Here is an 18,946-nt window from a genome sequence, read left to right on the forward strand (position 1 = left end):
ACTTTTTTTACGTTACCCTAGCCTTACAGCCTCTGCGTACAGATGGCGCTGCAAGACTGCACCAGTTCTGTGTACGCCAATTATTAGAAAACGAAAATGATGGTCCATAGTTCCAAATTTTGGATAATGGATGCCAAGTTGTTTTCGACCTTTACTAAGATAGACCAAACATAACAAAAAAGAAAGAGAACGATAAGTTCAACGCATCGACAACGTCACCACCTAGACAAGAGTGCAGGTTGAAGTAGCGTCCGCGGGTCTAATGGATAAGGCGTCTGACTTCGGATCAGAAGATTGCAGGTTCGAGTCCTGTCGCGGACGACTTTTTTCTTACGTTACCCTAGCCTTACAGCCTCTGCGTACAGATGGCGCTGCAAGACTGCACCAGTTCTGTGTACGCCAATTATTAGAAACGAAAATGATGGTCCATAGTTCCAAATTTTGGATAATGGATGCCAAGTTGTTTCGACCTTTACTAAGATAGACCAAAGATAACAAAAAAGAAAGAGAACGATAAGTTCAACGCATCGACAACGTCACCACCTAGACAGAGTGCAGTTGAAGTACGTCCACGTGGCCTATTTATAAGGCTCTGACTTTGGATCAAATTGCAGTTCGAGTCCTGTCGCGGACGGCTTTTTTTACGTTACCCTAGCCTTACAGCCTCTGCGTACAGATGGCGCTGCAAGACTGCACCAGTTCTGTGTACGCCAATTATTAGAAAACGAAATGATGGTCCATAGTTCCAAATTTTGGATAATGGATGCCAAGTTGTTTTCGACCTTTACTAAGATAGACCAAACATAACAAAAAGAAAGAGAACGATAAGTTCAACGCATCGACAACGTCACCACCTAGACAACAGTGCAGTTGAAGTACGTCCACGTGGCCTAATGCAACTAAGTCGTATTATGTTAGAAAATGAAATGGATTTTTTAGCGGTCCAGGAGACCAAATTGCAAGCGAAGACTAACTGATCGAATGGTTCAAGTATTTCGTGAAAGATATAATGTATGTGTAAGTCACGCAGTTGGAAGGTCTGGAGGCTGTGCTATATTTATCCGCAAAGCGTTGGCATTGTCGAGTCAGTGTTATCTTGTGAAAGCGGCCGCATGATTGTTTGTGATATTAACACTTTTGGAAATCCTGTGCGTGTAGTTTGCATTTATGCACCGAATAGATTGAGTGACCGAGAAGTTTTTTTAATAGCATTCGCCCTATACTAGAATGTGGAAGAAATGTGTTTTGCTTGGGGATCTCAATTGTGTCTGTCGACCTGAAGACAGAACGAACAACCACAACCAGAGAGATAAGAGCGCGGTTGTATTACGAGAAATGACAGATAAAAATGAACTCGAAGATATAGGTTCAGTGCTGGCACATGTCCAGAAAGCAGCCCCGCCACGGTGGTCTAGTGGTTATGGCGCTCGACTGCTGACCCGAAGGTCGCGGGATCGAATCCCGGCCGCGGCGGCTGCATTTTCGGTGGAGGCGAAAATGTTTGAGGCCCGTGTGCTTAGATTTAGGTGCACGTTAATGAACCCCAGGTGGTCGAAATTTCCGGATGATGATGATGATCAAAACTTTATTTCACCCAAAAGAGGGACCGACCCAGAGATCGGTTACGCTGCTTAGAGGAGTCAGCGGGAATGCCTTGGGACGCCGCGGGCTCCAATGCGCGTGAGATTACCCGGCGTTGCTGTGCCGAGTCGGTGGTACGCAGAAGGGACTCCCACGTATCTTCTGTGTGTGAAGCGTCAGCGTATTGTGGGCATGTCCACGCCATGTGTATGAGGGTGGCTGACTGTGAGCAGTATCTGCAGTGTGGTGTCACGAGGTGTGGGTATACCTTGCTATAAAGCCAGGGGTTGGGAAAGACACCCGTCGGAAGCTTGCGCCACAGGACGGCATCACGTCGGGGGAGGTCTTTATGAGCTGGAGGGTAGTGGAGACGGCCTAGTCTGTAGTGCTGTAAAATGTCTGTGTAAGTAAACAAAGGAGTTTGTTTTTCGCAGGCCTGCGAGGGCGAAGAATGGGAAGTGTGAGGCGTAAGGAACTCCACCCGGTAGTTGAGATCTCGGGCGAAAGTGTGTGCCTGCACATTTCCACTAAGAGATTCATGGGCCGGGGCCCAGATAAGAAGGCGAGGTGAGGTAGGTGGGGTGTGGTCCTTTATGATTGAGTATGCCTGTGTAGAGATACGGCCTGCGTCAAGAGAGAGAGAGAGAATTATTTACAGAAAGGCAGAGAGGTCGGCCTGAGCTATAGTTTGCTCTGGCCTGCTACTCTACACTGGGGAGGGGGGACAGGGGAGCGAAAGAGTGATGAATGACGATGGTAAGGTAGGGATGAGAATATAGTTCGTGACGCTGGGGCAAATCTAAAGACGTGCATCCAGTCCAGTGGCTTGTAAGAAGGCTACGACTGCATCGATGACCACACTTGTGCTGCTGACGTCAGGCCAAGGACCTAACACAACCTCATCGGTTAAAGGCCTACTATGATACTGCCCAATCGATGAGATCAGTTTTTGTCGTTCTCGTGCGTACGCTGGACAGGCGCAAAATATATGTTGAAGTGTCTCTGGTATCCGACAATGACCACAATCGGGACCTGTGTCACTGCAGCCGATCAAGTGGGCATAGCGTCTTGTGAATGCCACACCAAGACGAATGCGGTGAATGATGCATGTCATATTTCGCTTCAGCTTGTGAGGCATACGAAACTTCATTTCTGGGTCCCATTTATGAAGCCGCTTGTGCCGGCGTTCTGGTTTGTTCCAGTGCTCCGAAGTGTAGGTGCGCATTACTTGCCGAAGTAAGGCGTTAGTGTCTGCTCGCGAAAACGCAATGCACACTTCCGGGGCATTATGTAAAGCTGTTTTAGCTTCGGCGTCAGCCTTTTCATTCCCCATCACGCCACAGTGAGCAGGTATCCACTGGAATGCTACATGATGTCCATTTTTCATAGCATTGCCAAGAAGCTCAGCAATTTCTATCGATAAGGTATAATACGGGCCTTGTATCATGATGCAATCGATGGTTTGGAGAGCAGCTTTGGCATCACAGAATATAGTCCATCTTCGAGCGGGCTCTGCGGAAAGGAATCTTATTGCTTCCCGAATAGCAACAAGTTCCGCAGCAGTTGAAGTGGTCTTGTGATCCAACTTGAAACTTCTAGCGACGGTCATTTGCGGAATGACAAAGGCTGCGGCAGAAGCACGTGAGGTGGTAGATCCATCAGTGTATACGTGTGCCGCACCGCCATACATTGTATAAATGTGCAGGAGGGTAAGTTGCTTTAGGCCGATAGATGGTACCAGGGACTTCTTCGTAATCCCAGGTATCTGAAGCCTAACAAGCGGTCTAGGCAGAACCCACGGAGGTGTCACAGGAATAGATGTTGGAGAGAATCTTGATGGCATAATGTTCTCGTGCCGCGATAGAGCTCTAGAATAACAGCAGTCTGGGTGGGTAACTGGGAGTGCTGATAGGGGATGTTGCCTGTGTCGGGTCAGCAAGCGAAGATGGACTCGAAGGGGCTCGCAGAGCCTATACATCCATGGGACAAGCCCGAGCTTCGGCGATAGTACCATTGGTTGATGTGCACCGTGGCAGTCCCAAGCATGTGCGCAAACCTTGAGCTTGGATGCTTTCTAGCGTGCGCACACAACTAGGTTTCATGTTGGAGAGCACGGGCATGCTGTATCGTAAGTATCCTACGAATAAAGATTGGTACAGTTGTAGGAGAGCAGCCTCCGGCGGACCCCATCTTGCTCCTGCCAAGAACCGAACCACGTGGACAAAACTTTTCAGCTTTGTCTTCATAGCAGCGACGTGTTTAGACCACGATAGATTCCGGTCGATGATGACACCAAGGAATTTGTGTTGTGCTACCGTAGGAATCTCGGTCCCATTCACGATTATTGGGTACCTCGTCATTTGTTTGCGCGTAAATGCTAGCAGTGCGCATTTTTCAGTTGAGAGTGCGAGACCTTGACGTCGTAGGTACCTTGCTGTGATGGTCACTGCACGTTGCAGTCGGGCACGCAATTGAGGACGTGTAGCTCCAGACGCCCATATGCAGATGTCGTCAGCATATGTGCTAACCTTCACCGTGTCAGGAAGTTCAGCACCAAGTCCAATCAACGTGATGTTGAAGAGGGTCGGACTGAGAACACCCCCTTGGGGAACTCCGCGGATAATATTATAACGATCGGTATCTCCGTCGCTCGTCGACATATACACGGTACGGCCACTAAGGTAACTCACGATCCATGCATACATTCGGCCGCCGATGTCTAAATCCTCTAGCGCATCAAGGATGGCATAATGCAAGACATTGTCGTAGGCGCCCTTTATATCAAGAAAAACTGCGGCCACTAATCTGCGTCGACATCTTTCCTGCTCAACGTCGGAGACCAAGTTGATGACACCGTCAATGGCTGATCGGCCTCTCCTAAAGCCATTCATGAATTCAGGAAAGCAATTATTGCTCTCTAAGAGCCACTCTAACCTCGACAAGACCATCCTTTCCATCACTTTGCCAACGCAACTGGCTAAGGCGATCGGCCGGTAGGATGAGAGTTCGTTAGGGCACTTCCCCGGTTTAAGCAGCGCAACTATGCGACTGCACTTCCACTTCTCTGGAACATTTCCCGACTCCCAGGAGGTGTTGTAGTAGGACAACAGGATCTGTCGTGCTTCTGTATCAAGATGGCGGAGCGCAGCGTACGTGATTCCGTCCGGCCCTGGAGCCGATGAGCGTCGGGAAAGTGAGATTGCTGCTTCCAGTTCTTGCATTGTAAAAGGTACATCAAGGCGCTCATCAAAACACGGGGGGGCCGTGGTGGTAAGAGTTTGAATCATGGTATCAGAAGTGTCCACGACAAGGCAACAGTAGTCCTTGGCTACCTCCAATTCGCTCCGACCCTGATGCAGAGCAACGGCACGGAATGGCTGAGTTTGTTGTGGAAATGACTGCAGACTTCGTACTATCCGCAGATCTTAGATAGAGGCTGTCTTGGGTCCAGAGATCCGCAGAATGTCCTCCATCGCTGCCTGTCAAGCTTGTCGAGGTGCCGAAGAACGTGTCGTTGAGCTTGACGACAGGCTGAGAGGTCTGACGGCGATCTTGTTCTTCTGTATCGCCGTTCTGCGCGGCGGCGGATAGCACGAAGGGCCTCGTATTGTACATCGATAGCTGATCGCTGCATCGGGATGTTAACTTGTCTTGTTGTGTCACGCAAGGAAGAAGCAATGATCTCTTCAACTTCGGATGGCATAGTTGTGCGCTGACAGCCGGTTTTCACCGATGTCCTGAATAAACTCCAGTCTGTTTGATGACTACACCGTAAGTCGAAGCGGCGGAACCACTTAAACTGAACGTAGGTTGGAAGGTGGTCACTACCATGAGTCTCTATATCCGTGGACCAAGATGCAGAAGACAGGAGACTCCTGGACACAAACGTAAGGTCGAGACAGCTGCTGTAAGAAGTTCCTCGAATGAATGTAGGTGATCCGTCGTTGAGCACCCTTAGTCCGAAATTACACACGAAATCCGACAAATCTCTGCCACGACCATTCATTACCGTGCTACCCCAGAGGGGATGATGAGCGTTAAAGTCACCAATCACAATGTGTGGGCCTTGTGCAGTCTGAAGCATGGACCGAAGGTGGGAGCAGTCGATCTTCGCACTTGGATGGATGTATCCTCCAACCAGGGAGAGCCTGCGTCTTTTATGTTTTAAAGTCAAGCATACGTAATCGTTCGTAGTATGCGGCGTGATGTCGTGTCTTACGTACGTCAGGTCGCGGCGTATACAAACTAATACTTTGCTTGCTCGTTGATCACTGCGAGACCAAAGCTGGACATACCCAGATAGACGAAATGTAGAATCCATGTTTGGCTCGCAGATTACAATCACTGGAAACTGGTACTTCAACACCCGCTGTCTAAAATCAGACAAACGGCCACGTAAACCACGAGCATTCCATTGCATAACAAACGTTTGACGCATGCGCTCTTCGAACACCGATGCCATATACACTTACTGTAGAACCACCAGAAGTGGCTCCAGCACCTCAAGTAGCTGTACAGCAGCCTTAGCAGCCGGAGTGTTTAGACCGCCAAGGATCTTGCGCATTGAACCCATCAAACTTTTAAGCATACTCTTGACGTCAGTGTTATCCATCCTGTCTCTCTCCTCACTGCGTTCATCAGCATTATACGGTGAAGGCGTGCACGTGGGTTGGATATGTGAGGCATCCGATACGCCCGTACGTGCCGAGGCCTCTACAGTGTCATAAATGCATGAAATTCGGGCATGTCAGTGCTGTTTGTAAGGGCGTGGTAACATGCAAACGATGTGGTGGACCTCATGATGATGGCAACTGCAACGCCGCTGCAAAGTGTCCAAACTGCTCGGGCGCCCCGACGCAACCTCAAAGGAATGTCCTAAAATGAGGAACCAAATAACTATCATGAAGAAGATGGTTAGAGATCACTCCACGCACAGAGAAGCTGCAAGGGCTGTCCGGCGCAGTAGACGTCGTTCACGACACCGACGCAAACGTGGCAACAGTGCTCATCAAGTCGAAGAAAGAACACCGCAGGTCCAGTCTTCATGTCCTCCTCGCTTGCTTTTACCGGCAAGAAATGAAGACGCATGTGCTTCAGCGCCTTTACAGTGGACGAATGGACAAGGCAACCACTCATTGGCCCCTAATACTTCGGAGATACAATGGCCTTCTTTACCATCAAGCCCGCGTCAAAATTTCGGATGGCGAGTTGGGAATCGCTTACGATCACCTTGGTTGTACGGTCGGTCATTGCCAAAGCAATGGCAACCTCTTCAGCAACTGTTATATCGGTGGAGTGAATTACACTGCATGCCGTGCTCCAACCGCGGTGTGGGGCCAGGGCGACAGCCACCATTGTTGAACGATGTGGGTGCCGAGAGGCGTCTGTGTAGGTGACATCGGGGCGACTTGCGAAACGTTTCTGTAGTTGGCGCGCACGGTCGGCCCTGCGATCCGCGTGATGTTCGGGGTGCATGTGTTTGGGGAGTGGAGGAATACAGAGGCTGAGTCGTTGAGCTGTCGGTATGTCTTGGTAAGTGGTGGCCGCCCGCGTGGGGATGAGTCCAATTTGGTGCAATACAGCGCGTCCCGCATGCGTGAGTGAGAGTCGCTGGTACTGGGACGTGAGGGTAGCTTCGATAAGCTCGTTGACCGTGTTCGACACCCCAAGGGCCATAAGTTTGGAGGTAGAAGTGGACATTGGGAGTCCTAAGGCGGTCTTGTATGCCTTGCGAAGCGAAGCATCGAGGCGATCGAGATCAGCGCGCGTAAGGCGGAGGTAGGGGGCCACGTAGGTGACGCGTGTGCAGACAAATGCCTGAACCAGCCGAAGAAGGTTGGATTCGCGCATGCCTGCGTGCTTGTTGGCAACCCGCTTGAGAAGGCGACCAATTTGGATGGCAGATTGGTCGATTCGCTGAAGAGCGGTGGAGTTGCCACCATTGGCCTGTAGGTGCAGTCCTAGGATGCGGATGTGATCTGTTTGAGGGATTTGCATCCCCTGTACTTGGAGATGGAAAGAGACCTGTTTAGGTTTGCGTCCCTGTGATGGAATAACAATGTACTCGGATTTGGTTGCCGAGCAGGACAGGCCAACCGTAGAGAGATAGCTGCCCACGCGGTCGATGGCTGTTTGTAGGGTTTCTTCGATTTGGCCGTCGCTACCTCGTGTAACCCACAGCGTGAGGTCATCTGCATAGAGTGTGTGATGCAGATTTGGGATGTCAGCCAGAAGTTCGGGAAGTCCTAACAGTGCAACATTGAAGAGGAGTGGGGATAGCACGGAGCCTTGAGGTGTTCCACGACTGCCGGGCGTGATGGTGGAAAGCTCTCCTTCGCCGGTGTCAAGTTGCACTTGGCGATTGGTAAGGAAATCCCTCACATATGTATACGTCCTGTTCCCCACTCCCAAAGCCTGTAAATTCTGCAGGATGGCGGTGTGATGTACATTATCAAAGGCTTTGGAAACATCAAGACCAACAATGACTTGGGTGTCTAGAGTGCGGTTGTAGAGCACCTGGTGTTTGAGTAGGAGCATAATATCCGGCGCCGCCAGGTGTGGGCGGAAGCCGAACATGGTATCGGGAAGTAGATGATGATCCTCCAAGTAGCGGATAAGACGGGTCTGGACAACATGTTCCATCAGTTTGCCCACACAAGATGTGAGGGAGATGGGACGCAAATTGGCAAGCGTGGGGCTCTTTCCCGGTTTGGGAATCAGAATGAGGTTGGCAAGTTTCCAGCTCTGGGGAATGGTGCCTTGCTCCCAACATTGCTGCATATAGTCCGTGAGGGCTTGGATAGAAGAATCGTCCAGGTTTCGGAGCATGCGATTGGTGACTCGATCGGGACCAGCTGCAGAATTTGTCTTGAGACGATTTAGTTCCGCCCGCACCTCTGCTCTAGTTATGGGGGCATCAAGGAGCGGGTTACCTACCCCCTGATATGCAGGAAGAGGGATGACGGGTCCAGGACGGATGTAGGTGTTGATGAGCTCTTGACGCAGGGAAGCGGACGAGCCGGAATATTCACGAAAGATACGTTCAAGTTGATATTTAGCTTGCAGCTTGCCACCATCAGGATCCAGCAAGTGACGGAGCAGTTGCCATGTGTTCTTAGAGTTAGGAGCCTTATCCATTTGGGAACAAATATCATTCCAGTTCTGACGGGTGAGGTCTATGGCATAGTTTTCAATGTCTGTGTGCACTCGAGCCAACCGGCGGCGGATGTCTTTATCCCATTTTCGGGTCTGCAGAAGGGTCTCAAGTTGCGTTTCCTCGCCCAAAGCTTGGCGTAGTGTCGGTCACAGCTAGGCACCGACTTCTCGACTTCGATGTCCGTTGTGGCGTCCGCGACGTGCTGAAGGAGGGTAGCGGACCAGCTGGAAATATCAGTAATACGCTGAGAGGTCCCCGATGCTTGTCGTTGGGTACGAAAGCGGTCCCAGTCGGTCAGTCTAGCTGAACGAAGACGCTCACGCGTGGGCTCCTGGATGACTATTTCCAGAACATAATGGTCACTGCCGAAAGTTTCTAGTGTATTGCACCAGGTGGCATTTACTCCGGGCCCCACGAAGGTGAGATCCGGTGTGGTGTCACGGGCCACTCCCACCCCTCTACGCGTTGGATGTGCTGGGTCGGTAAGAAGATTTAGGTGTAGCGAGTGCCACTCTTCCCATAGAGAACGGCCTTTGGGAGAGTCGTAGTGGTAACCCCACGATGGGTGGGGAGCATTGAAGTCCCCCATTATGATATGCGGCTGGTGCTGGGCTAGTTGTTGAACACGGAGAAATAGGGGGCCGAATTCGACACGGCGGTCGCGGGGAGGACTATAGACGTTGAGCACAAAAAGACAGTGACCAGGTTTACGAGAAGGGCGGGGCAAAATTTCTAAAAGTACGTGATCGGGGAAATTAGAGCCAATGTCATGGGGGATGACATTCATGTTACGTTTCACTAGAGTTGCCACCTGAGAGTTGGCGCGCCCCGACGTGTATGTCTTGTATCCGGCTAACTGAGCGTGCTTGCCACCCTCTTGAAGCGCTATGATTTCTGGACGATCGCGGGAGGCAAGAAACTGCTGGAGAACAGGACGCTTACGCGCGAAGCCCCGACAGTTCCACTGCCAGATGGTGGTGTTACGCGAGCGGCCCGCCATGATTAGGATGAGAGTTTGTGCCGCCTGTCACCGAGGACGAAGCGGGGCCAAGGGCAGCGTCATAAGATTTGCACCGAGCGTCTAGTGCTTTACTCAACGAGTCAAGTTGCTGGGTGAACTGCGCTGTGAGTGTTTCGAAATATTTCTCCATAGTGGCTTCCAGAGCCGCGAAGCGTTGGTCTGTGCGTGTTTCACTCATAGTCAGAGCTGACGTAAGGCGTTCAATTTGGGCCTGAGTGTCACCCGGTTGTGAACCGCCCACCTCGTAGGCCTTTCGTTTTGTAGCTGTGCCTGCCAACGATTCAGTGTCCATGGGGGTGGATGTGGATGTTTTTGTCATGGAAGGTGGATGTGAAAAAGCACTGGACCCTATGCGCTGTTCTATTGTTGTAACCCTGTGCACTAGCTGTGTGACTACCGCAGTGAGGTGAGTAATGGCTTTTTCAAGTGTAGTGTTGGTAGTCCCTCCCTGCGTACTCACCGGCGGCGCCGCGGAAGGAGTTCCGGGAACTGTGGATCCATGTGGCTTCCCCGCCGGTAGACCTGGCGGAGTAGTAGCAGAGGTAGGCGCCCTCGAGCTGGACGATGGCCGTGATGACTTGTGGGAAGAGTCGGCCTCAAGTGGTGGGAACGAGGCAGAACGGTCCCTGTGCTTGCGCTGGGTACTACCAGACCGTTGACGGTCCCAGCGACTGGAGCGTTTAAGGGCGACCCGCCGTTGGGTCGCTTGATCTTGTTGCTTGGAGTCTTCTTCCTGCTGGAGGGCCTCCCATTGGCGCCGCTTTATGATATACGGGGTCCTGTAGATTTCCTTACAACGGCTGTCGCCGGTGATATGCTGTTTTCCGCAAAGGCGGCACGTCGGGACGCACACGTGATCACTGGGTGGGTCGGGGATGGCGCAGCCCCTACACTTGATCACTGTACTGGCACACACGTCAGCTCTGTGGCCAAGTTCACTGCACCGGTAACATACTTCGAACTTCTTCTTGTACAGGTTGCAACGGTGACGGGCATTGCAGAGGTAGATCCACATGGGAACACGAGGTTCCTTGAAGGTCAACAGCACGGCGGTGGTGTTCCCCAGACGGCGAAAGTCAACGATGGGAGGGTTACGGGGGTCTTCTAATTCTTCTTGGATACCTTGGCGGTCTAGGCGGAGGTCAACGCCCCGGATCACACCGCGTCCTTGACTTTCATCGGGTGCGCAGTACACTGAAATTTCGTACGTGTGGGTGCCAATCACCAATTCCTTAAGTCGCAGCACCCGTTCGGCTCGTTCGACGGCCGGGGTGCAATAGGCGAACGTGTTCTGCTTGGGGTTTACTTGAATGAGGTCTTCGCCGCGAACTGAGGACTTGGGGAAGTTTGCTGCAGTGCAAACCGCTTCGAATAGTATAAAGTTGGTAATCTTGGAGAGTAGGAGTCCTCCCCTGGGGCGGACGATGAGCTTGAGGGCATCGCTGGGCAGTCGAGGCTGCTTTGAAGCCACCGAGTTGAGAGCTAGTCGCCGCCCACGTTGGCGTGGTGTGAGCGAACGATCGGTCGCTGCGGTATCATCATTCGAGGCATTTGAGGTCTTATGGGACGTAGATCGTCCGTCCTGGGTGTCGGAAGCCGGGGGATGGTGGTCCCTTTCGATGTGCGGGCTTCACGGCTCTTGTTGACTTGCGTGAGCCATTCGCTGGCTTCAAATTCTTCTGGGGTAATTTCCGTGCCCGCGACGATCTCCTTCATGGTACGCCGGCAGCCCGCGAGCGCGCTCGACGCCCAACGAAGCGGGCGGCGAGGCCGCGTCGACAGATTACGAGCGCGACACGGCGCGTTAGGCTCAGAGCCGTATATTCCTTCGGAGAGTTCGGCGGAGGGGCGGAGCCAACAACCATCCAAATTTAGCGGCGGCGCGGCGCTGTCCGCCATTTTGTGCCGCGGCACTGTAAGCTCGCGTTGGCGTGCGCCCGCAACGCTCCGTCTCTGGCGAACCCTTTCTTCAGCGACCGCGCTGCAAGCCCCCATTGCGACGTCCGTGCAGGTCCACGATGTTCCACGCAGCCGACACGTGCACGATCAGCAGCAAACACACACCAGGTCGGTCACAGAGGAAGCATAAATGCCGACAGCGACGTCACGGGTACAGCATCACGAGAAACCTCGGCACGAAATGGCGTCGGCGGCGCGGAAGCGCGCTGTTGCCAGACTGGCGGCGAGATCAAAAGAGCGCCGAACTCTCCCAAAGGGAATATACGGCTCTGGTTAGGCTTAACTGGCCGGGGTCGTGGCGGGACGGAAAACTTGCCGTAAAAGACTTGAAAACGGTCGACTTACGTCGACGAAGGCGCCCAGAGATTCCCGGAGACGTCAGGAATCCGCTGGTATTTGTGCAAATTCGCTAAGATAGAATTTCCGGGTATGCGCGTGAAAACGTACGGAGCCCATGTAGTGCACGACCTACTCGGCTGCCGAGACAGTGGCGCCCCCGAAATTTCCGGAGCCCTCCACTACGGCGTCTCTTATAATCATATCATGGTTTTGGGACGTTAAACCCCAGATATTATTATTATGTCCAGAAAGCAAAATACACTCACTTTCAAGGCAACACTCATGATAGATTGGATAGAATATATGTTCCTTTAAACCTGGTGTCTCTCTGCTCCCATTATGCTACACAATATGTTAGTTTCACTGATCATTCATTAGTGATGGTTACCTTAGGAACTAAGAAAAAGTGTTCGAGGTTTAGCTGGGAGCTGTGGAAATTCAACAGCAAATTACTAGAGGATGAAATTTTTGTTGAAAAGATAAAGAAGTATATCGAGGATATGCTGTCGAATCAAACAAATAATTTCGTGGGACTTTGGGAACAATTTAAATGCGAATTCAAGATCGGCGCCTTGGAAAGAGCGAGCGTGTTAAGGCAAAAAGAAAAGCAGCAAGAAAAGCAACTGCTTAGCACGCTAGAGTACATGCTTGATGCAGAAAGCAGCAAACCTGGCTTGTTCATGAAAGAAATAAAAGAAGTAAAGGCGAAGCTTGAGGCGATAGATACGGAAAGGTACCGCGGAGCGATGATAAGAGCTAGGTGTGAGCGGCTTTGGTTGGGTGAGACGCCCATCAAGCGAGCACTCAGTGAAGAGAAAAGACATGCCTTGTCGAAGGAGATTAGCGAAAATTGTTTTCGGAACAGCATTACCCGCGGGACTGAACAAATAGAGCTTGCTTTCACCGAATACTACAGAAACCTTTTCAGCCTTAAAACATGTGACACCGAAAGATCTAGGAATGTGTTTTTGTCACTTAGGCCTAAACTAGATGATGAATAAGGCTATCACTTGAAAGGCCGATAACGGTCTCAGAAGTTGAGCAAGCCATAGAAGAACTGAGCTCCGGGAAGTCTCCTGGGCCAGATGGTCTTGGAGCCGCGGTGTACAAGTTTTTTAAAAGCGAATTGGCAGAAGCGCTGCATCGAGTTATACTTGAATGCTATGATAAACTTATACCTTCGTCTTTTCGAACATCTCACGTTATACTGATTCCCAAAACTAAAGAACCATCGAAACTGCTTTCAGTAGAAGCATATAGACCGATAAGCTTAACAAACACCGATTACAAGGTCTACATGAAAGTTTTAGCTCGCCGCTTACAAAGTGTGATAAAGTCCCTTGTTGGTCCTCACCAGACCTGTGGAATTAAAGGCAGATCCATTTTTACAAATATTCACATAGCAAGAACAGTTCTCGAATGTTGTGATGCCATGGAAGGTCGAAGTGCAATGGTTCAACTAGACTTAAATAAGGCTTTTGATAGAGTGATACACGAGATATTGTTTTTAATACTGGAACATGTGAATGTGGGATCAGTAATTCTGGATGGTGTTAGAATGGTATATGACAAATGCACAGCGCGGTTAGTGATAAACAGAAAATGGGGTGAATGCATTGCAATTGAAGCCTCTGTTAAACAGGGATGCTGTCTGTCGTCCCTCCTTTTTGATCTGTATTTAGAACCCTTTTGTTTAAAAGTTCTTGGGAATCCAAGTATTCATGGCTACACTTTTTTCAATAGTGAAGTCAAAGTACTCGCTTATGCGGATGACGTAGCTGTCTTTTGCACAGATGAGCAGAGTGTTCAAGAAATCATTGAAGAGGCTAAGGATGTCTGTAATGCAACTGGAAGCATGATTAGCTGGAGAAAATGTCTCGGCTTCTGGCATGGAAACTGGGAGCATACTCCAGATATGGTAGGCAGTATACTTTTCAGCACAATCCCTGGAAACCATTTAGGAGCGCCTCTCGATCAATACAAAGGAAGTAAAGACTACTGGACAGACGAAGCAAAAGAGTAAAACTGCAAACAGAAAAGTGGGGTGACATAATTTTTCCATGTTTGCAAGAGCAGCTGCTTGTAACGTCTTTCTGATCGCTAAAGTCTATTATGTGCTACACGTTTTAAGCATGGCTAGAGTATCAGTTCAAAAGCTGCACAGGGTTTTTGCAGTGTTTATCTGGGGATCAGCTTGGGAGCGCACGACCCGATCCAATCTTTTTCTTCGGGTTAAAAACGGTGGTCTCGCGTTATCTCATTTATTTTTCAAGCAGATTGTAACAAGATTTCTTTTCTTACGGGACCAGAGTGACCCTTTTCTTCGCTCGGTAATCCAAGTGCGATTGCGAGATTCATTGCAAGACTACGTAATTTCAACGCATTCCTTGGGAACACCGAAATTGTCTGCCTTCTTACGTGAAGTTGTAGCCTCAATGGAGATTCTTAAGGCAAGATTTTCCTTACTGTACTTAGCGGTTGTAGCGCGTAAAGGTTTGTATAGAGATCTACTAGATGTTTTTTTGCCGGTTCCAATGTATCGGGGATTATACCACTTGGGCCCTGAACGTGATGTGCTCAAACGGGTAAAACGAATGCCAGTGAAACCGTCAATGAATCTTTCTTTTTTCAACTGCACACGGGAACCCTCCCTACAAAGCCATGGTTGCAGAGCAAAGGCCTCTTTGTTCCATGATCGGTTGACTGTCTTATTTGCAGAAAACCGGAAACCATCGACCACATATTTCTGGACTGTCATGACTCGATTTTCCTTTGGGATGTGCTTTAACGGACTTTAAAAAAGACTTGCCTTTAAGCCCTTTCGGAATTCGCTACCTGCCATGCACGGTAGGTGATGAAGCGCCATGCGATATGTTTATGCTTATGTGTATGCATAGTGTCTGGCGCACGAGAATGGACGTCAGACATGCGCATTTGAAAGTGTTTCCGGCAAATCATTACTTTTTGGAAGAAGTAATCTATATGCGTGATGTGTTTAATGCACTAAGTGATCCCTCAGAGTGGATAACAGTTCTAGATGAACTTGTTAAAGCTAAGTACTTTTTAATATTAACGTTCTAACCGAGTGCTAGTGATCTGACCTTTTGCATTGTTGTACACTTCTTTTTTTATGTACTGTTTGAGTCAAGGCAATAATGAGCAAAAAAAATCCATGTGGCCTAATGGATAAGGCGTCTGACTTCGGATCAGAAGATTGCAGGTTCGAGTCCTGTCGCGGACGACTTTTTTTTTACGTTACCCTAGCCTTAGAGCCTCTGCGTACAGATGCCGCTGCAAGAGTGCACGAGTTCTGTGTACGCCAATTATTAGAAGTCGGAAATGATGGTCCATAGTTCCAAATTTCTGCTAATGGATGCCAAGTTGTTTTCGACCTGTACTAAGATGGACCGAACATAAGAAAAAAGAAAGAGAACGATAAGTCCAACGCATCGACAACGTCACCACCTAGACAACATTGCAGGTTGATGTACGTCCGCGTGGCCTCAACCTGCAATGTTGTCTAGATGGTGACGTTGTCGATGCGTTGGACTTATCGTTGTCTTTCTTTTTGATTATGTTCGGTCTATCTTAGTACAGGTCGAAAACAACTTGGCATCCGCGTGGCCTCGATGAGGCGTGACAATGTTTTTAGACCAGCTTGCGCAGGTGGTCTTGTGTTGGTGCATCTCTTTATTAGACAATTGGCCGGGTGTCTCGTTTTTTCTATTTTCGGGACTGCGATCATCCGCTGCTTCGAACATTTTTACAAGTGAATCTCGTCGATGTTTTACCAAGTTTAGTGGTATCTGCTCGCTAATTGTGCCTCGCCTCCCTATTTATTTATTTATTATTTATTTATTTATTTATTTATTGTACCCTCAGGGCTTTACAGCATTGTAGAGGGGAGGGGCAAAAAAAAAAAAACACAAGATAACATTCCAACAAAAAAGAATAGAAGAAGGCGTATTTAACAGAAAAGTGCAATACATACACAAGAAACCAAAAGCGTAAAAAAAAAAAGTCGCGGTATCACGTAAGCATGAAATGAAATCAAAGTGACGTATTTACATTTCGGAATGTGTCAGGGTTAGTAATATGACGACTGATACTGACAGGTGATTCCAGTCGCGGCACGTTTTCGGAAGAAAGGAAGCAGAGTACGTTACCGTGAAGGTACGAGGGATGTGTACTTTGTTGTTGTGATCTAAACGAGATGATGATAAAGATGCAGGCTGTATTAAACGCGATTTTAAAATGTGATTGTGATAATATATTTTGTGAAAGATACAGAGGCGTGCTAGCTTTCTGCGTGTGGCAAGTGACGTAAGGTTAAGGGTGGCTTTCATGGCAGATACACTGGATGATCGATGATAATTTGATAGGATGTAACGTGCCGAGCGATTTTGAACAGCCTCTAGCTCGTTTATTAATGTTATTTGGCCGGGGTCCCATATTGATGAAGCGTATTCTAACACAGGGCGAATATAAGTGATAAATAACTGTTTCTTTAATGATGATGGTGCACGAGGAAAGTTACGTTTCATGTAGCCTAGCGTGCGATTAAACTTAGATATTACATAGTCAATGTGATCGGACCAGGACAGAGTGTTAGTAATGTTGACACCAAGGTACTTATAGGACCTGACGTATTGGAGCGGGATTGAATTCAAGGAGTATGAGTAGTTAGATGAGTGCGTGTGGTTACGAGAAATTTTCATTGCCCTACACTTAGAAGTGTTAAGTTGCATTTTCCAGAGATCGCACCAACGCAGAATGTTATTGAGGTCATTTTGAAGGGCTTCGGAATCACAGTCATTGGTAATTTCGTGGTAAATGACGCAGTCGTCTGCAAAAAGGCAAATAGGAGAAGTTATATTGTTAGGCAAATCATTAATCTAAATTAAGAATAGTAGTGGGCCCAGAACAGCACCCTGTGGCACACCGGAACGCACAGGTATTTGAGAAGAGTCAGTATCGTTAGCGGAAACAAACTGCGTGCGGTTAGAAAGAAATTCTTGGCCCCGCCACGGTGGTCTAGTGGTTATGGCGCTCGGCTGCTGACCCGAAGGTCGCAGGATCGAATCCCGGCCGCGGCGGCTGCATTTTCGATGGAGGCGAAATGTTTGAGGCCCGTGTACTTAGATTTAGGTGCACGTTAAAGAACCCCAGGTGGTCGAAATTTCCGGAGCCCTCCACTACGGCGTCTCTCATAATCATATCGTGGTTTTGGGACGTTAAACTCCAGATATTATTATTATTAAAGACATTCTTTTATCAAAGTGAACAACAAATGATCAATGCCTAAGGATTGTAATTTTAGTAGGAGCAGCTGGCGGTTAACCTTGCCAAATCCTTTCGCGAAATCTAAGAAAATGCAGTCAGTCGCCACGCCTCCGTCCAAAGTAACATGTAAATCATTAGTAAATATAATTAGCAGGGTTCCGCATAAATATAATTACGAAACCATGCTGAGATTTCTGAAAGAAGTTATTTGACTCCAAATGGTAACAAGATGGGTGTAAATTACGTGCTCCATAAGCTTGCAAGGAATAGATGCAAGGGAAATAGGTTGAAAGTTGCGGGCGTTATGTCTGTCACCAGACTTATGAAGCCATCTTGTAGTGATTTATTGAAGATGAAACCTAATATTATTGAGCTATATTCCTTCGTATTCTGAGGAATTTGGAGTTAATGGTGTCAATTCTGCAAGAGGACGAACGTTTCAAGTTGTTGATAATCGCTGCAATGCCGGTCGCGTCGAATGCAAGAGGATCGACGGGAGCATAGTTAGTATCGTGTATGTACGGGTGATCGATACTGTTAGAGACGGTGAAAGAGGAAGCAAATGTTTCATTAAGTAACGAGGCGCAACGATGTTTAGGAACAGGATTACCGAATTCATCGACGAGGCACAACGTTATTTCATATTTCGGTTTAACTGTGTTCCAAAATTGCTTTGGGTTCGTTTTTAATAAAGCGGGAAGCGTAGAGTCAAAGAAATGGTGTTTAGCACACTTGATAGCCTCAGAGTAGGATGTAGTAGCTGCTTTATAAGCGGACTAGCGTTCAGGGGTTTGCGTTCTTTTTGCGGCACGAAATAGCCGCGATTTTGTTGGTAATCTTTGCAAGGATTCATGCGTGAAGTGTATGAATCTGCGGTTTTGGACAGTAAGATTCTCTAATGACTATTTATTCTCTAGTTCACGAAAAGATCTATATAATGCCATATTAGATATGTTGTTTCCTGCACCTTTGCACCGCTCACTATATGTTGGATTGCCTCGACACGACGTGCTTATGCTTGTGAAGAAAATGCCTATTTCACCAATATCCGAGACATTCTTCTACAAAGTGCATACACAGACGCTGCCTGTGAAGACCTGGTTAAGCAGCAAAGGCATCTCTGTATCTTCAGTTAATTGTCGCCTCTGGGAAGTTCCGGAAACTATAGAATATTACTTCATCAGCTGTAAAGACGCCATACTCTTTTGGAACATTCTACATAGGGCTTTTAAAAAACAACTCGATTTAAATTCGTATAGGATACGTTATCTCGTGCCACCCAAAAGCCATTATATGCCTGTTGACATGCTATTACTAATGAGTATGCACAGTTTATGGAAACTCGCATGTTGGACAGGCATGCGGAACCCATGGTATCATCGCGGTTGCATTTCATTCAAATGGCTCTTCAGCTAAAAGACTTTATCAAAATCACAGTTTCAACTGGACATGGTATCCACTCTTCATGAAATGTATAGCTTTAATACCCTTTTAGGGCTTCTGTGTAACGGTTGTACGCTGGTAGAGGCCGCCTTGAGGATTTCGTTCACTATATGTATGCTAATTACGCACATTTGTAATAAACACCATGAAAGAAAAAATAATAC

General features: G+C 48.5%; 1 non-coding gene across 1 annotated transcript; it reads left to right on the top strand.

The window, feature by feature from the left end:
* Window positions 1-15,224: 15,224 nt before the first annotated feature.
* On the top strand, window positions 15,225-15,297 carry Trnar-ucg (transfer RNA arginine (anticodon UCG)). The gene has a single exon. It is a non-coding gene; the product is annotated as a tRNA-Arg (tRNA).
* The last annotated feature ends 3,649 nt before the right edge of the window (window positions 15,298-18,946 follow it).

Source organism: Rhipicephalus sanguineus, unplaced genomic scaffold (genome assembly GCF_013339695.2).
Source record: "Rhipicephalus sanguineus isolate Rsan-2018 unplaced genomic scaffold, BIME_Rsan_1.4 Seq1129, whole genome shotgun sequence".
Lineage (NCBI taxonomy): Eukaryota > Metazoa > Arthropoda > Arachnida > Ixodida > Ixodidae > Rhipicephalus > Rhipicephalus sanguineus.